The sequence below is a fragment of the Oncorhynchus keta genome, chromosome 22 (assembly GCF_023373465.1).
Source record: "Oncorhynchus keta strain PuntledgeMale-10-30-2019 chromosome 22, Oket_V2, whole genome shotgun sequence".
Taxonomy (NCBI): Eukaryota; Metazoa; Chordata; class Actinopteri; order Salmoniformes; family Salmonidae; genus Oncorhynchus; species Oncorhynchus keta.
The window spans coordinates 6673291-6691334 of record NC_068442.1 but is presented as its reverse complement, the minus strand read 5'-3'; the positions used below and the strand labels follow the sequence as shown (position 1 = coordinate 6691334).

At 42.0% G+C, this 18044-nt stretch overlaps 1 protein-coding gene across 2 annotated transcripts in view; it reads right to left on the bottom strand.

The window, feature by feature from the left end:
• The window catches only part of LOC118400970 (F-actin-capping protein subunit alpha-2-like), an 80964-nt gene that overhangs the window by 61510 nt on the left and 1410 nt on the right, over positions 1 to 18044 (bottom strand). The window lies entirely within an intron of this gene.

The window sequence follows — 18044 nt, the reverse complement described above, 5'->3', positions numbered from 1 at the left end:
AAAACAGTACACATGGACAGCCTGCATAGGGTCTTCTGTCCCGTCTCATCCATTGAGGCGATGGGAAGAATAGATTCCCCACCCACTGCCAACCAAGTTTATCTCCACAATGTACCTGCAAGTAACTGGACCAGAACCACTCAAATAAATTGGGCAAAAAGGGCAACACCAAAATGTCTAGTACCCTTTGAGCTGTTTATCAGCCACTCATCTGTCATTCTTACACCGTATTCAAACAGGCCGCACGCGTGCGCCATCGTGCGCAAGTTGACTTTGTCCCCCTGCACCAAACGCGATCACGACACACAAGTTAAAATATCAACACAAACTCTGAACTAATTATATTAAATTTGGGGACAGGTCGAAAAGCATTAAACATTTATGGCAATTTAGCTAGCTAGCTTGCTGTTGCTAGATAATGTGTCCATGGATATAAAACGCGGCTTTGTTATTTTTACCTGAAATGCACAAGGTCCTCAACTCCAACAATTAATTCACACATAAAACGGTCAACCGAATAGTTTAGTCATCTCTCCTCCTTCCAGGCTTTTTCTTCTTTGGCATCTAAGTTATCTAACTTTCATAGTTACCACGACGACTGACCGAACTCAGTTCATCTTTCAATCACCCACGTGGGTATAACCAATGAGGAGATGGCACGTGGGTATCTGCTTCAATAAACCAATGAGGAGATGGGGGAGGCAGAACATGCAATGCGTTCAGCATCACAAATAGAACTTCTATTTTAGCACTTGGCAACGCTCGTTGGCGTGCGCGAGCAGGGTGGGTGCAATAATTGAGTAACATGTTTGATTTTGAAACGAGAGTGGTCAGCATGTTACCCAATTCCTCAGCTTTTGGCACAATTTGAGACCACTGGGCTTCTAGCCCTTGATTTTGTTTCTTTGACAAATGCAGTTAGTGTTTGACCTAATAATACTACTGCCCATCTAAACAAATTCAAACTTATGCTAGCTTATTCTTGTTTCAACTGAATGTTATTGGTGTTTGCAGCCTTGAATGTTGCTTTGGACCAAGGGGCTAAAGCACCTTGCTGCCAAGAAAAGACATGCAGAGGAAACACAGCAAACAGATGATTAAACACTGGTTGTATTTTATTCTTCCACCCCAGAGTCCTACTGTAGCAGGCCCAGACGATATGGTTCTTCTGTAAAAAAATAGGGGTACCAGTGAGGTCTTCCTACACTGGGCAGCTTATTACAGTAAGTCATTGATTGTAAAAATCAGCAAAAAGAATGTGATGCAATTACATTAGGACATAAGTGGGGGGGGGGGATCCTGCACCATAGAGAGCATCCTGACCGGTTGCATCGCCACCTGGTATGGCAGCTGCTCGGCAGGCGCTACAGAAGGTTGTGCATACGGCCCAGTACATCACTGGGGCCATGCTTCCTACCATCCAGGACCTATATACTAAGCGTGTCAGAGGAAGACCCCCCAAAAATTGTCAGACTCCAGTCACAGACTGTGCTCTCCAGTACCGCACAGCAAGCGGTACCGGAGCGCCAAGTTGGAGGTCCAAAAGGCTCCTTAACAGACTGCTGAACAATTAATCAAATGGCCACCTGGACTATTTACACTGACGCCCCCCCCCCCCCTTTGTTTTTACACTGCTGCTACACACGGTTTATCATCTATGCATAGTCATCCTACCCACATGTACAAATTACCTCCACTAACCGGTGACCCCGAACATTGACTCAGTACCGGTACCCCCTATATATAGCTTTGTTATTTTATTGTTACTTTATTCAATTTTTTCCTTTTTTCCTCAATTTGGGACTTGAAAAGATATAGTAATTATTGTAGCCAATTTATAAGTTCTCCTGCACCCTTATAAATGATTTGTGATTACATTTTACATCGGTTATTCTGAGAGATGTGACCATTTTTGTTCGTTTCCCACTGCTTCAATTGAAGGGTATTGCGCTACTCTGTTGAAAAATCACATGCAGCTATTAGGAGGATAACAAAATCTAATATTGGCTTCCACTTGGCTTTCCATACAAATCCTTCCTTTAAAAACAAAACGTGGTTTGTGGTCACTTTCATTATAAAAACAGCAATGGGGACACAGGCTACAGAAGAATCGGGAGGGTGGGGGTTCTATATTAGGTCCTATATGTACAATCATAAAAAATATATAATTGTATAACATTGAGGTCCTTAAATTACGATTAAGAGCTTTAAAACATCCCTGAAAGTCTTTGAATGTGACTTGCCAATGTCTGTATGAACCCTGCTTAAAAAGGATGTATAGTCCTACACCTATGGTGTAGTATTGCTGGAGTTATGGGCATTCAGCATATATTCATTTTTATTCCTCTAAGTACACTTGTGGAAATGCATGAAAATCTTTTTTATTTTTGTTTCAAACCATTTTGAAATGTTCATCCCAATGTCACACATTGGCCCCATTATTTATAGAAAGACCCATATGTGGAGCTGTTTGTAGACAGAAAAGCACCACCGGGGCCATTTTCTCTATGACCGCAGGGCAGACATGCACAGAAAAGGAGAAGCGTTCCTACTTTGGCCATGCATTCTTCACAAAACCACACAGGAGAAGTAGGTGTCACAGAGGTCAGTGTGCTGCTAAACAGTTTAGCTTCCTCCACTGTCCCAGTCCCCCCACACAGGCCTCGAAAGTGATCCTCTGCTTCGCAGCATTCACATGACAATGATGGTTGACAACGTGTAAACCTTTTGAGCCATGCAACAAGGCACCGATTGGGTGGCTCCAGCTGCAACATTTCAAGCTAGCTGTGGCGTGAGTTTACAGCATAAATCCGTTACACTAACCCCTCATAAAATCACTACAAAGCAAGCTACCCCGGGCGTTCAGCTAAACCCAACTGCAGATATGGTCCATGGACACTACTGCAACTAACAGTGGTGTAAAGTACTGAAGTAAAAATAGTACTTTTGCGACACTACATTCCCAAAGAAAATAATGTAGTCGTGGCCAAAAGTTGAGAATGACAAATAGTAATTTTCAAAGTCTGCTGCCTCCGTTTGTATGATGGCAATTTGGCATATACTCCAGAATGATCAGATGAATTGCAAATAGTTGCCAAGTCCCTCTTTCCCATGCAAATGAACTTCTTGGATATAGGGGGCGCTCTTTTAATTTATGGATAAAAAAAAACGTTCCCGTTTTAAACAAGATATTTTGTCACGAAAAGATGATCAACTATGCATGTAATTGACAGCTTTGGAAAGAAAACACTGACGTTTCCAAAACTGCAAAGATATTATCTGTGAGTGCCACAATACTGATGCTACAGGCGAAACCAAGATGAAATTTCAAACAGGAAATGGCCCAGATTTTGAAGGCGCTGTGTTCCAATGTCTCCTTATATGGCTGTGAATGCGCCAGGAATGAGCCTACACCTTCTGTCGTTTCCCCAAGGTGTCTGCAGCATTGTGACGTATTTGTAGGCATATCATTGGAAGATTGACCATAAGAGACTACATTTACCAGGTGCCCGCTTGGTGTCCTCCGTCGAAATTATTGCTTAATCTCCAGCTGCGTGCATTTTTCCATTTGCTTCAGAGGAAAAACCCAACTTCCACAAATGATTTATCATCGTGTGAAAAACACCTTGAGGATTGATTTCTAAACAACGTTTGCCATGTTTCTGTCGATATTATGGAGATAATTTGGAAAAAAGTTTGGCGTTGTAATGACTGAATTTTCGGGGGTTTTCTTAGCCAAACGTGATGAACAAAACGGAGCGATTTCTCCTACACAAATAATATTTTTGGAAAAACTGAACATTTTCTATCTAACTGAGAGTCTCCTCATTGAAAACATCCGAAGTTCTTCAAAGGTAAATGATTTTATTTGAATGCTTTTCTTGTTTTTGTGAAAATGTTGCCTGCTGAATGCTAGGCTTAATGCTATCAATACTCTTACACAAATGCTTGTGTAGCTATGGTTGAAAAGCATATTTTGAAAATCTGAGATGACAGTGTTGTTAACAAAAGGCTAAGCTTGTGAGCCAATATTTATTTCATTTCATTTGCGATTTTCATGAATAGTTAACGTTGCGTTATGGTAATGATCTTGAGGCTATGATTTACGCTCCCGGAAACGGGATTGCTCAACGCTAGAGGTTAACTGAATCACAAAAAAACATTTTCACTGCATTTCAGCCCTGCCTCAAAAGGACCAGCTGACATGTCAGTGATTCTCTCATTAACCTGTTAGTCCTATAGGGGCAGTATTTCATTTTTGGATAAAAAGACGTGCCCGTTTTAAGCGCAACATTTTGTCACGAAAAGATGCTCGACTATGCTTGGAATTGATAGTTTTGGAAAGAAGACTCTTACATTTACAGAACTGCAAAGATTTTCACTGTGAGTGCCCTAGAACAAATGCTTCAGGCAAAACCAAGATGTTTGACCGACCAGGAAATGAACAGGATTTCTGAGGCTACGTTTTCCATGATCGCCTTATATGGCTGTGAATGCGACAGGAATGAACGGACACTTTCTCTTGTTTCCCCAAGGTGTCTGCAGCATTGTGACGTATTTGTAGGCATATCATTGGAAGATTGACCATAAGAGACTACAATTGCCAAGTGTCCCGCACGGTGTCTGCGTGGAAATTGGTGCGCAAAAGTCAGCTACCAGTATTTTTCCATCCGAATCAGAGAAGAATGCAGGCTTCCAGGGACGGCATTTCAATGAAGAGATATATGACAAAACACCTTGAGGATTGATTCAAACAACGTTTTCCATGTTTCAGTCGATATTATGGAGTTAATTCGGAAAAAGTTTGACGTGTAGGTGACTGAATTTTCGGTTAGTTTCGGTAGCCAAATGCATAGTAACAAAATGGAACGTTGTGTCCTACACAATAATCTTTCAGGAAAAACTGGACATCTGCTATGTAACTGAGAGTCTCCTCATTGAAACATCTGAAGTTCTTCAAAGGTAAATTATTTTATTTGATCCCTTTGCTGGTTTTTGTGAATATGTTGCGTGCTAAATGCTAACGCTAAAGCTAGCTATCACCACTCTTACACAAATTATTGATTTTCTCTGGTTCTAAAGCATATTTTGAAAATCTGAGACAGGATTTTTAAGAAAAGGATAAGCTTGAGAGCAGGCATATTTATTTCATTTCATTTGCGATTTTTAGAAATCGCTAACGTTGCGTTATGGTAATGAGCTTGAGGCTGTAGTAACGCGACCGCATGCGGGGTGGGGCGGACTATGAGGTTAACACAGGTGTGAGTGTTGCCGAGAACAAGGCTGGAGATCCCTCTGTCATGCTGATTGAGTTTGAATAACAGACTGGAAGCTTCAAAAGGAGGGTGGTGCTTGGAATCATTGTTCTTCCTCTGTCAACCATGGTTACCTGCAAGGAAACACGTGCCGTCATCATTGCTTTGCACAAAAAAGGGCTTCACAGGCAAGGATATTGCTGCAGTAAGATTGCACCCAAATAAACCATTTATCGGATTATCAAGAACTTCAAGGAGAGCGGTTCCATTGTTGTGGAGAAGGCTTCAGGGTGTCCAAGAAAGTCCAGCAAGAGCCAGGACCGTCTCCTAAAGTTGATTCAGCTGCAGGATCGGGAAACCACCAGTACAGAGCTTGCTCAGGAATGGCAGCGGGCAGGTAGGTGTGAGTGAATCTGCACGCACAGTGAGGCGAAGACTTTTGGAGGATGGCCTGGTGTCAAGAAGGGCAGCAAAGAAGCCACTTCTCTCCAGGAAAAACTTCAGGGACAGACTGATATTCTGCAAAAGGTACAGGGATTGGAATGCTGAGGACTGGGGTAAAGTCATTCTCAGATTAATCCCATTTCTGATTGTTTGGGGCATTTAATTTAACCTTTATTTAACCAGCTAGGCTAGTTGAGAACAAGTTCTCATTTACAACTGCGACCTGGCCAAGATAAAGCATAGCAGTGTAAACAGACAGCAACAGAGTTACACATGGAGTAAACAATAAACAAGTCAATAACACAGTAGAATAAAAAATATATATATACATTGTGTGCAAAAGGCATAAGGAGGCAGGCGAATAATTACAATTTAGCAGATTAACACTGCAGTGATAAATGATCAGATGGCCATGTACAGGTAGAGATACTGGTGTGCAAAAGAGCAGAAAAGTAAATAAATAAAAACAGTATGGGGATGAGGTAGGTAAATTGGGTGGGCTATGTACAGCTGCAGCGATCGGATAGCTGCTCAGATAGCAGATGTTTGAAGTTGGTGAGGGAGATAAAAGTCTCCAACTTCAGCCATTTTTGGAATTTGTTCCAGTCACAGGCAGCAGAGAACTGGAACGAAAGGCGGACAAATGAGGTGTTGGCTTTAGGGATGATCAGTGAGATACACCTGCCGGAGCGCGTGCTACGGGTGGGTGTTGCAATCGTGACCAGTGAACTGAGATAAGGCGGAGCTTTACCTAGCATGGACTTGCAGAGGACCTGGAGCCAGTGGGTCTGGCGACGAATATGTAGCGAGGGCCAGCCAACTAGAGCATACAGGTCGCAGTGGTGGGTGGTATAAGGTGCTTTAGTAACAAAGCGGATGGCAGTGATAAACTGCATCCAGTTTGCTGAGTAGAGTATTGGAAGCCATTTTGTAGATGACGTCGCCGAAGTCGAGGATCGGTAGGAGAGTCAGTTTTACGAGGGTAAGTTTGCTGCAAGACAGAAAGCCTATTCTAGATTTGTTTTTGGATTGGAGATGTTTGATATGAGTCTGGAAGGAGAGTTTACAGTCTAGCCAGACACTTAGGTACTTACAGATGTCCACATATTCTAGGTTGGTGATGTTAGTCGGACGTGCGGGTGCAGGCAGCGAATGGTTGAAAAGCATGCATTTGGTTTTACTAACGTTTAAGAGCAGTTGGAGGCCACGGAAGTGTTGTATGGCATTGAAGCTCGTTTGGAGGTTAGATAGCACAGTGTCCAAGGAAGGGCCAGAAGTATACAGAATGGTAGAGGTGGATCAGGGAATCGCCCGCAGCAAGAGCAACATCATTGATATATACAGAGAAAGGAGTCGGCCCGAGAATTGAACCCTGTGGCACCCCCATAGAGACTGCCAGAGGACCGGACAACATGCCCTCCGATTTGACACACTGAAATCTGTCTGCAAAGTAGTTGGACAACCAGGCAAGGCAGTCATTAGAAAAACCGAGGCTACTGAGTCTGCCGATAAGAATATGGTGATTGACAGAGTCGAAAGCCTTGGCCAGGTCGATGAAGACGGCTGCACAGTACTGTCTTTTATCGATGGCGGTTATGATATCGTTTAGTACCTCTAGCATGGCTGAGGTGCACCCGTGACCGGCTCGGAAACCAGATTGCACAGCGGAGAAGGTACGGTGGGATTCGAGATGGTCAGTGATCTGTTTGTTGACTTGGCTTTCGAAGACCTTAGATAGGCATCTGGAAAAAAGGTGAGCGCTACAATCAGTCCTGTGTCATGCCAACAGTAAAGCATCCTAAGACCATTCATGTGTGGGGTTGCATCTCAACCAAGGGAGTGGGCTCACTCACAATTTTGCCTAAGAACACAGCCATGAATAAAGAATGGTACCAACACAACCTCCGAGAGCAACTTCTCCCAACCATCCATGAACAGTTTGGTGACGACCAATGCCTTTTCCAGCATGATGGAGCACCTTGCCATAAGGCAAAAGTGGTAACTAAGTGGCTCGGGGAACAAAACATCGATATTTTGGGTCCATGGCCAGGAAACTCCCCAGACCTTAATCCCATTCAGAATTTGTGGTCAATCCTCAAGAGGCGGGTGGACAAACAAAAACCCACAAATTCTGACATACTCCAAACATTGATTATGTAAGAATGTGAGCCAAGATCAGCCAAGATGTGGCACAGAAGTTAATTGACAGCATGCCAGGGCGGATTGCAGAGGTCTTGGAAAAGACTGCAAATATTGACTCTTTGCATCAACTTCATGTAATTGTCATTAAAAGCATTTGACACCTATGAAATGCTTGTAATTATACTTCAGTATTCCATAGTAACATCTGACAAAAATATCTAAAGACAATGAAGCAGCAAACTTGTGGAACTTTGTCATTCTCAACTTTTGGCCACGACTGTACTTTCTACTCCATAAATTTTCCCTGACACCCAAAAGTACTCGTTACATTTTGAATGTTTAGCAGGACAGGAAAATGTTCCAATTTATGCACTTCTCAAGAGAACATCCCTGGTCATCCATACTGCCTCAGATCTGGCAGACTCACTAAACACATATGCTTCATTTGTAAATTGTGTCTCAGTGGAGATAATAGTCCCATCTGCTTTGCTTAATATAAGGAATTTGAAATTATTTGTACTTTTCATACTTGAAGTATAGTTTAGCAATTACATTTACTTTTGATACTTAAGTATATTTAAAACCAAATACTTTTTTACTTTTACTCAAGCAGTATTTTACCGGGTGACGTTCACTTCAGTCATTTTCTATAAAAAAATAGGTATTTTTACTTTTACTCAAGTAAAAAGTAACTAGAGCTGGGAGATACGGACAAATCTGAGTAGAGATAAAAGGACCCAATTTTTACAATAATGAAATAATAAATTAGGATAAATTACTTTGGGGAGAGGTGCTCGAGCGCTAGGCGATATGGACAAAGTAATATTGCGATAAATGTAACTATAAATGCACCATAATAAATACAAATTTAATAAATTTTTTAAAATAATTCCCAGTGCCAATTAAAACAGTAAGCTATTTCATCGAAAATACCCAGCTGCATGATAAAAATGCATGATTGATATGTTGATGTGCAACCTGTCAAAATTGGATCCAGAATAATCAAATATTTTTGCCAACATTTGTGCCTATTGGCCTATGTATAGGCTATATTATTCACCACCTGAGGAAGTAGGAACTCAAAACACTGAGTTAGATTGCTAACTAAATATATGATGTATGATGGCCTACAACATCCTACAAAAACTTTCCAGATGAAGGCTACTTGATGTAGGCCTATTCAATGCAAATTGCACAGTCTGATCCGTGGGCGCATCAAAACCATACAACAGACTAATGTAAACTTGTGCTATGAACTTCATATTAACCCATAAGCGTCTACGGCCTGTTTAAGCCGGGAGAGGGTTCCAAGGATTCTTCAGCAATTTGATTTCGAATTTTAAAAGATCCCTTAAAGTATAATTTTTCTTTGAAAAATTTTATACAATTATTTATTTTGGGCCTTTCTGCTATTAGCCCACACAAACACATCAAATAACAGATTAACTACATGGAACAGATAGTTCCCCCCCTAAAAAAATCCAAAGGAAGTTTGTCCTGAAGTGTCTGTCCTATATCTGAGAGATACAAAAGATCAGGAAACATTTGATTATAATTTTTTTTTTTTTAAACATTTGATTATAATTTTTTTTTTTTTTTAAACAGGTTAACAGCTTATTTTTGGCACTAAACAGTGTCCATATTCAGAAAGTATTCAGACCCCTTGGCTTTTACATTTTGTTGCGTTAGTCTTATTCTAAAATGGAAAAATTACAACCTCAAACTACATACAACACCCCATAATAACAAAGAAAAAAAATGTTTTTAGAACATTTTGCAAATGTATGTATTAAAATGAAACAAAAAATATATATTACATTCACATAAGTATTCAGATCCTTTACTCAGTACTTTGTTGAAGCACCTGTGGCAGCGATTACAGCTTCAAGTCTTATTGACAAGTCTTATGACACTACAAGCTTGGCACACCTGTATGAAGAGTTTCTCCCATTCTTCTCTGCAGATCATCTCAAGCTCTGTCAGGTTGGATGGAGAGCATCACTGCACAGCTATTTTCAAGTCTCTCCAGATATGTTCGATTGGCATCAAGTCCGGGCTTTGGCTGGGCCACTCAAGGACATTCAGAGACCTGCGTTGTCTTGGCTGTGTGCTTAGGGTCGTATTCCTGTTGGAAGGTGAACCTTCGAGTGCTCTGAGTGCTCCAGAACAGTTTTCTTTTTTGTGCATTTGGCAAACTCCAAGCGGGCTGTTCTGTGCCTTTTACTGAAGAGTGGCTTCCGTATGGTAGAGTGGCCAGAAAGGCCTGATTTGTGGAGTGCTGCAGAGATGGTTGTCGTTATGAAAGGTGCTCCCATCTCCACAGAGGAACTCTGGAGCTCTGTCAGAGTGACCATTGGGTTCTTTGTCACCTCCTCCCTGACCAAGGCCCTTCTCCCCCGATTGTGCAGTTTGACTGGGTGTCCAACTCTAGGAAGAGTTTTGGTGGTTCCAAACTTCCTGCATTTAAGAATGATTGAGGCCACTGTTCTTGGGGACCTTCAATGCTGCATAAATGTTTTGGTACCCTTCCCCAGATCTGTGATTTGACACAATCCTGTCTCGGATCTCTATGGACAATTCCTTCGACCTCATGGCTTGGTTTTTGCTCAGACATGCACTGTCAACTATTGGACCCTTATATAGACAAGTGTGGACCTTTCCAAATCATGTCCAATCAATTGAATTTTCTACAGGTGTACTCGAATCAAGTTGTTGAAACATCAAGGCTGATCAATGGAAAAACAGGATGCGCCTGAGCTCAATTTCAAATCTCATAGCAAAGGGCCTGAATACTTATGTAAAAAAAAAAAATAATAATAAAAATATTTTTAAAAAAATACAGCTTTGTCATTATGGGGTATTGTGCGAAGATTTAGTTGTGTGTATTTAATCCATTTTAGAATAAGACTGTAATATAACAAAATGTGGAAAAATTCAAGGGGTCTGAATACTTTCTGAATGCACCATACTTCCATAATTTACTGGTACCAGGGGCTTACAGAGTCTTTCCCCCCCAATTTCGTGGTATCCAAATTGGTAGTTACAGTCTTGTCTCATAGCTGCAACTCCCGTATGGATTCGGGAGAGACGAAGGTCGAGATCCATGCTTCTTTTCCGAAACACAACACAACCCAGCCAAGCTGTACTGCTTCTTGACACAATGCCCACTTAACCCGGAAGCCAGGCGCACCAATGTGTCGGAGGAAACACCGTGCACCTGGTGACCGAGTCAGCGTGCATTAGGCCCCGCCCGCCACAGGAGTCGCTAGAGCGCGATGGGACAAGAATATTCCTGCCGGCAAAACCCTGCCGACGCTTGGTCAATTGTGTGCCGCCCCAATATTGTCCCAATGTGATAGGGACTGGACTCGAACCAGAATCTTAGACCACTGCTCCACTCAGGAGGCTTTCAGACAAGTATTGTGAAACCTGTGGGCGTCCTAGAGAAAGACAACCAACATGTTGGGACACACCTACTCATTCCAGAGTTTCTCTTTATTATTTTTTTTTTTACAAATGTTCTACGTAGAATAATAGTGAAGACATCGAAACTATGAAATAACACATATGGAATTATGTAGTAACCAAAACAAAGTGTTAAGACAAATCTAAATATATTTTATATTTGAGAAACTTAAAGTAGCCACCCTTTCCCTTGAAAGCTTTGCCCTCGTGGCATTCTCTCAACCAGCTTCACGAGGTAGTCACCTGGAATGCAATTCAATTCAAATCTAATTTTATTGGTCACATACAGATGGTCAGCAGATGTTAATGAGAGTGTAGCGAAATGTTGTGCTTCTGGTTTGGACAATGCAGTAATATCTAATAAGTAATTAACAAATTCACAACAACTACCTTATACACACAAATGTATGAATAAGATGTGTGGCTTGCGAAAAGGTTCATTTATGGAATTTCTTTCCTTCTTAATCCATTTGAGCCAATCAGTTGTGTTGCGGCATGGTAGGGGTGATATACAGAAGACAACCCTATTTGGTAAAATACCAAGTCCATATGATGGCAAAAACAGCTCAAATAAGCAAAGAGAAATTGGTGACGACATGGTTAGTCAAAGCAGTTTCTCCAAGTCCAGTCGGAAAAACCACCAAGCCCAGTGTTAAAGCTGGCTCTCATGATGACCGCCACAGAAAACAAACAGAGTTACCTCTGCTGCAGAGGATAAGTTAATTTAGAGTTACCAGCCTAAGAAATTGCAGCCCAAATAAATGCTTCAGAGTTCAAGTAAGACACATTAACATCAACTGTTCAGAGGAGACTGGGTTAAATCAGGCCTTCATGGTCGAATTGCTGCAAAGAAACCACCAGTAACAGACACCAATAAGAAGAAGAGACTTGCTTGGACCATGGAAAATGAGCAATGGACATTATACCGGTGAAAATCTGTCCTTTTGGTCTGATGAATACAAATGAGGAGATTTTTGGATCCAACTGCCATGTCTTTGTGAGCCGCAGAGTAGGTGAACGGATGATCTCGGCATGTGTGGTTCCCACCATGAAGCATGGAGGATGTTACCTGATGGTGCTTTGTTTGTGACACCATCGTTGATTAATTTAGAATTCAAGGCACACATTACCAGCAAAGCTACCACAGCATTCTGCAGCATTACGCCATCCAATCTGGATTGTGCTTAACCTGTTACTCCTACCCCCTACTTTTTCGAACATTCTGTTAAAAATCGCACAACATTTCAGCGCCCTGCTACTCAGGCCAGGAATATAGTATATGCATATGATTAGTATGTGTGGATAGAAAACTCAGACGTTTATAAAACTGGTTAAATCACGGCTGTGACTATAACAGAACGTGCGTTTCATCGAAAAGTGCAGGAAAATCTGATCACTGAAAATGGAAAAAAAATATCCATGCACGACTTGAACCAATTGATAAAGGTGAACCACATTTAATGGGGCTGAGGTTGCAATACCTACAGCTCCCACTAGAGTCTTGTCATTGTCTAAGCTAAATGTCTTGTCATTTGCCTACTATTTGTTTCTTGGTCAAACAGACGCAAGGCAGCGCATTTCTTCCGGTCTCAGACCGGATATTTTGGTTGAGATTTACCTGGACATTATTTCCAGACGGACACCTATGGAATAAACTTCGTCTCGTGATTAATTTGATCGCTTATTAACGTTTACTAATACCTAAAGTTGCATTACAAAAGTATTTTGAAGTGTTTTGTGAAAGTTTATCGTCAACTTTTTTAATTTTAAAAATGACGTTACGTTATAAGACGCTATTTCTTTTGTTTATCACACAGTCTTCATAGATCGATATCTAGGCTATATATGGACCGATTTAATCGGAAAAAAAAAAGACCCAATAGTGATTATGGGACATCTAGGAGTGCCAACAAAGAAGATGGTCAAAGGTAATTAATGTTTTATATTTTATTTGTGCGGTTTGTGTAGCGACGACTATGCTAATTATTTTGTTTACGTCCCCTGCGGGTCTTTTGGGGTGTTACATGCTATCAGATAATAGCTTCTCATGCTTTCGCCAAAAAGCATTTTAAAAATCTGACTTGTTGCCTGGATTCACAACGAGTGTAGCTTTAATTCAATAAAATACAGTTGAAGTCGGAAGTTTACATACACTTAGCATGGTGACATTAAAACTCGTTTTTCAACCACTCCACACATTTCTCGTTAACAAAATATAGTTTTTTGGGGGGGCGACGCACAATTGGCCTAGTGTCATCCGGGTTAGAGAGGGCTTGGCCGGTAGGGATGTCCTTGTCTCATCGCGCACCAGCGACTCCTGTGGCGGGCCGGGCGCAGTGCGTGCTAACCAAGGATGCCAAGTGCACGGTGTTGCCTCCGACACATTGGTGTGGCTGGCTTCCGGGTTGGATGCGCGCTGTTTTAAGAAGCAGTGCGGCTTGGTTGGGTTGTGTATCGGAGGACACATGACTTTCAACCTTCGTCTCTCCCGAGCCCGTACGGGAAATAAATTCATTATAAATCCTACAATGTGATTTTCTGGATTTTTTTTCTAATTTTGTCTGTCATAGTTGAAGTGTACCTATGATGAAAATTACAGGCCTCATCTTTTTAAGGCACATGAAAGTTCACATGTTCCATAAGGCATTTGACAAAAAAAAAACACATTTTGAATTTAAATAATCTAATGTTTATGTTCAAATGCCTCTCCTGTGAAATAGTGATGTGCGATATATGCCTAGTTTCTTGAAACGAGTCACATATTAGTGTGTAGACCAAACAGTTCGGACCCTACAGACGAAAAAAAACATCACATGGCCTTGCTCCTACCCATTTTTCCAATTTGGTCCTGCCGTACATACCTACACGTAGGCTACGGTCACAAGAAGCAAGCCTCATTGTCCCTAGAATTTCTAAACAAACAGCCGGAGGCAGGGCTTTCTCCTATAGAGCTCCATTTTTATGGAATAGTCTGCCGATCCATGTGAGAGACGCAGACTCTGTCTCAACCTTTAAGTCTTTACTGAAGACTCACCTCTTCAGAAGGTCCTATGACTGAGTGTAGTCTTGCCCAGGGGTGTGAAGGTGAACGGAAAGGTACTGAAGTGACGAACCGTCCTTGCTGCCTCTGCCTGGCCAGTTCCCCTCTCTCCACTGGGATTCTCTACCTCTAACCCTATTACGGGGGCTGAGTCACTAGCTTACTGGTGCTCTTCCAAGCCACCCCTACAAGGGGTGTGTCACTAAACTGGGTTGAGTCACAGACGTAATCTTCCTGTCCGGGTTGGCACGCCCCTCGGGTTCGTGCCGTGTGGGAGATGTCAGTGAGCTATACTCGGCCTCGCCTCAGGGTAATAAGTTGGTGGTTTGAAGATATTCCTCTAGTGGTGTGGGGGCTGTGCTTTGGCAAAATGGGTGGGGTTATACCCTGCCTGGTTGGCCCTGTCCGGGGGTGTCGCCAGACGGGGCCACAGTGTCTCCCGACCCCTCCTGTCTCAGCCTCCAGTATTTATGCTGTAATAGTTTGTGTCGGGGGGCTAGGGTCAGTCTGTTATATCTGGAGAATTTCTCCTGTCTTATCCGGTGACCTGAGCCCTAGGACCATGCCTGGCCTGATGACTCCTTGTTGTCCCCAGTCCACCTGGTCGTGCTGCTGCTCCAGTTTCAACTGTTCTGCCTGTGGAACACTGACCTGTTCACCGAACGTGCTACCTTGTCCAGGACCTGCTGTTTTTGACTCACTCTCTACCGCACCTGCTGTTTCTAACTCTGAATGATCGTCTATGAAAAGCATCGGCTATGAAAAACATTTGAACATCTTGGCCATGTACTGTTATAATCTCCACCCGGGACAGCCAGAAGAGGACTGGCCACCCCTCATTTGACTGGAACGCGGTGTGAGATTCCCAAAGGCTGGAGCGTCAACCTTCTCGCCCGCTCCAATTTCGCTCCAGTAGCGCTCACTTCATGAGCTCAGGGCATGCCCGGCCCAGCATGCACTTGTAGTCTACTTGTGTGCCACTATCGACACTTGCTTTAACTACTGTCATGGAGTTTGCTAAATATTTTCAGAAAGAAACTGATAAAACACACAGGTGCTAAATCAAGGGGACTTAGAGGGAGTGCAGTGATGTCGTGTCCACAACTAAATAATCATTGTGGAATCTGCAAAGACATATCCCGAAAGCATGATGGTGTACACACTACAAGCACATGCGAAAAGGGATGAGGTGGGTAGATAACTAAGTGTCATTTTAGCAAAGTATTTGCAAACAAAAAAATCTGATCTCTTAAACATCATTCTTTTTTTTTATTATGTATTTTATTTTTTATTTTACCTTTATTTAACTAGGCAAGTCAGTTAAGAACAAATTCTTATTTACAATGACAGCCTAGGAACAGTGGGTTAACTGCCTGTTCAGGGGCAGAACGACAGATTTGTACCTTGTCAGCTCGGAGATTTCAACTTGCAACCTTCCGGTTACTAGTCCAACGCTCTAACCACTAGGCTACCCTGCCGCCCCAATGTATACAAATAGGCCATCATTAATTTGGGCCCAATAGGCCTGGAACATTCCCACATTCAAGGAGTTTTACGTTTTGATTGGGTTATTTTGCCTAAATATATATATATTTTATTTTTTTATTATAGAAAAATAAACTCTGCCCGGCCTGGCAAGAATGGCCAAAAGGGTGTTTAGCCTCCCCAGTGGCTCTGCATGTGTGGGGAGCATATCCTCCGCTGCTGACCTGCTCTCCAGGCACCACTGCATGAACCTGAAGCCACAGAGTGGCTAAAAAATTAAAAAATAAAACAAAAAGGCACCAAGCCATTTTTTTTGTTGAATTTGTATTTCTTTTAAAATAAGTCACAGCCTATATGCACAATTTATAGACTATAATGATTTAATTCAACTAAATGTTGTTTAAATGCTGAGCACTTTATGTTCCTACCAGCCTATTGTGTCACACACGCAAATGCTTCAATGTATTTCTTTGTAGGCTATATCCTTGAAAAAATATAGCCTAAATAATTCATGTTTATTCCTTCTTCGGCTCCCTGTCTGGCTCATGACCTATTTAGAGTGTTTATATGCTGTTTAATATGACATGTAAGCCTATTTGAAATATGCACTTCTTACACTCACCTTTTCATGTTAATTCAAATACTTATTCAAATTCACACGTTTTGATTTCAATACTATAAAACATAAATGGTCGGTCCAGGTAGTCAAACAAAATAGGTGGGTGTTGGTTAAACTGTGATTTTAATGGAATGGGGCGGATTTGGAGCAGCAGTTTTTTTCCCTGTGAGCACAGAGCGATTTTTAGCGGAGCAGTAGGAAGTGCCACTCCGTGAGCAGGATGGTGGACAGATGAATCCAACACACACAAAAAAAAACTCCCCAGCTTAAACTGACTTTTTATGCAGATTTTTGTATTATGCTAATTTAATTGGTGTGGATATCGACCTTAAGGGGTTTAAGAAGTGAGAAATGCATACAGAAAGCTGTGACTCTTCTCTCTGTAACTAGAACAGCAGTTAACTGCATGTTCTTCCACAATTACAATTGAGCAAGGGTCAAATGCTTGTGATTCTCAGAATGCATCTCTCCCTCCTTGTGCACAATGGGAGTGAGAGTGTCTTGGTCACACATCAGCTGACAGTGAAACAGGAACAGACCGATACTTTCATAGCAGGAATCAACATAATGCATAGGCTATCACTGTTGACCATATAATGGTTTTAGAACAATAAACAAGAACGCTGTGTAGCAAAAATCATAGAAAATTACTGACATATGCAAAATGCTTCAATTTTCGGTTTATAGTTGCAGCTCGAACGGTAAAGGGGTTAACAGCTTAGCTTCCTTTGCTGTCCGACTTCCCCATACTGGGCTCAAACCAGTGATTCGCAAAACACGTGACCACCCTCCTTGACAATGTTCTAATCGGCAGCTTTTTGTATCACTCGATCGATTTCATTTCAAGCTAGCTGTGGAGTGAGTTCACAGCAACGTTATCAACTCCGTTACATAGGACTCGACCTAACCTAGAGAGATCATGATGTGACTTCAAAATGGTGAAGGCCAATAAAAAATTAAGTGTTTTCAGTGTGGCTATTTGTCCAGCCAGTAACTATGGTGCGAATTAGAGAACTTGACAACATGCCTCCAGTAAAGTCTCCAATTACACAGACCACACGACTAACACCCAAACACCAGTTGTTCATAGTTTCAACATAAGCCATGTTAAATGGCTGAGGCTTAAAACGGCCATTAAAAGTCAGGGTGGAGCAGACAGTGATACCGGAGTAGTCAAGTACGTGTGGGAGGGCAACACCAGACAGACAGCAGTGGGGCTGGGCTGTGGTATTTCGGAGGTTGGTAAATTGATCGCTATACTGGCTCTGTGAGGCTGCACTTTACTTCCCCTATCAAACCGTCGACAGCCAATCTGCTCTAGCCAATTCAATGAACAGGGCATGCATTGGCCTAGTATATTCAGTAGGCTACACCTGAAAGCCTTCTATGCCATATTCTTGCCATCTCTGAAGGAGGAACCAAATGCACCACTCTCTCTCAGGCTTTTCCACGGTACACTTTGGTCAAGTTCAGCCCTCACTTGAGTACATTGGCACAAACTGGCATTTCAAAAGTCGACATGTACGCAACTATGTATCTGGCTGTGTTAAGCTACTGACCCATTTGACCTAGATAGTTCGTATGCATTGATATG